The sequence below is a fragment of the Jaculus jaculus genome, chromosome 5, assembly GCF_020740685.1.
Source record: "Jaculus jaculus isolate mJacJac1 chromosome 5, mJacJac1.mat.Y.cur, whole genome shotgun sequence".
Classification (NCBI taxonomy): Eukaryota; Metazoa; Chordata; class Mammalia; order Rodentia; family Dipodidae; genus Jaculus; species Jaculus jaculus.
In genome coordinates, this window is record NC_059106.1 from 11,143,433 (window position 1) to 11,145,381 (window position 1,949).

The following is a 1,949-nucleotide window of genomic DNA, read 5'->3' on the forward strand; positions in this document are numbered from 1 at the left end:
AGGAAACATGATCAAGGCGGAGGGCGGCGCCATGAAGGCAGGAGGACTCCAGGTGTCTTGCAGGAAGAGGTAGTCTCTGGAACAAAGTCAGCCTTGGCAGGGCAAATAAATGAACGTGGCTTGTTATGAGCACCTCAGAAGACAGTGTGGGAAGTAGACGGAGCCGTTGTAGAAGGAGTGAGCAGAGAAGGGGACTCCAAATACAAAATATGTCTTTGAAAGAACTTCTGTTATGTAGGCAGATGTTCTATGAAGCAGCGTTCTAAGTACTTGAACAATTCAGCTTAGTGCTTTTCTTCATTGCAAAAATGTCAGTGATGGGCTGGAGAGATAGCTTAGTGGTTAGGGTGCTTGCCTAGGATGCCCAAGGACTCATGTTCGCCTGACGCAAGCATGCAATGTCATGCACGCACACAAGGGGGTGCACAAGTCTGGAATTCAATAGCAGTGGCTGGAGGCCTTGGTGTACCAATTCTCTCTCCCTCTCTCTTTCCCCTCACTCTTGCATTAAAAAAAAAAAAAAAAAAGCAGTCTGTTGGGCTTGCCTCAAAAACAAAAGTCAGTGGTTTAGAAAAAAAAGTGAAAAAGATTTTAAAATGCAAGAAATGAAAGTCATGGGCTGGGAAGGTGAGCATAGTGGTTAAAGGCGCTTGCTTGCAAAGTCTGGTGGCCTGGGTTCGATCTCTCTCTCTCTCTCTTTCTCTCTCTTGCTTGCTTTCTGCTTGCAAATAAATTAAAATATTAACTCATTTCTATACTATCCCACAACAACTGCTAGGAGCAGTTTTATTTCCATGCAGTCAACCTATGTTGTAGATACAATTGCAGAAAATGCAAATCTTTGTATTTCTAGATACAAACTCTTAGAAATCATTGTATTTTGAACACAAATATTTGTAAATGCTTACGATTCTCTCCTGCCTTGCTTATGCCTACATAGCCTTGGACTCATCTCCAAAGGTTGTATGTAACCCACACCCTAGGGAACTGGGACCATTCCTCAGCCATTCCCCAATTGTTGGAGCCTTCAGAAAGGACCTGGTTGTCTACGGTTCTACATTTGCCTGTATCACGTGTACACGCATTCGTGTGTGGACATGATATGCTGTGGTGGGTCTTCCGTATCTGACAGGTTGTACTTCTGGGCACACATCACTGAGTCAGGTCATATGTGTTGTGATTCTCCAATCGGGCCTCTTGCCTCTACAGACAACTGCAGAAGAATGTGGCTTTACTGGGGAATTGAACCCAAGCTGGAAGGCTTTGTAAGCAAGCTCCTGTCATTATGGAGCCATTTCCCCAGCCCATAATTTTTTTTTAATCATCTTACCCACAAATAAGGTGTCCAGGTGCCCCTGACAATGAAGTACTTGTAAGTGGGACGTGGTGAACCACACAGCCTAAGGTCATGTGTTCAAGAAACAGATGTCAGAAGAGGGACGGAAACCCGGCCTCCACCAGCGCATCCTCTAGTGGCAGGTCCGGGGGGATGCGAGGAGGATGCCACGTTGCTCTTCAAGGTGAGGTTGGGGTGAGGACAGTGACCAGGGCCTCTCAGGAGGGTGACCGCGGGCAGGGGGAGGAGGACCTGGCAGCCCTGCCCCTTCCTCCCCCCCCCCCCCCCCCCCCCCCCCCCCCCGCGCATCCTCTGCTCCCGGGCGAGCGCTGCAAGGCCCAGGCCGGGACCCGGGGCAGGAGGACGGCTCTGCCCACTCCGCGCCCGCCGGGGGCCAGCTTGGCACGCGGAGTCCGCCCGGCCCGGCGGTTACCTGAGCCGGCGACCACGTCACCGCCACATCATCTGGGCCTTTTCTCGAGCGCTGGGAACCAGGAAACGGGGGAGCCGGGGCGTCGCCGGCCAATCGGCGGCGGCGGCGGGGGCGGGCGCTCGGCGGGCGGCGCGGGCCGGGCCGGGGCCGGGGCCGGGGCCGGGGCGCGCGGGGCGGCCG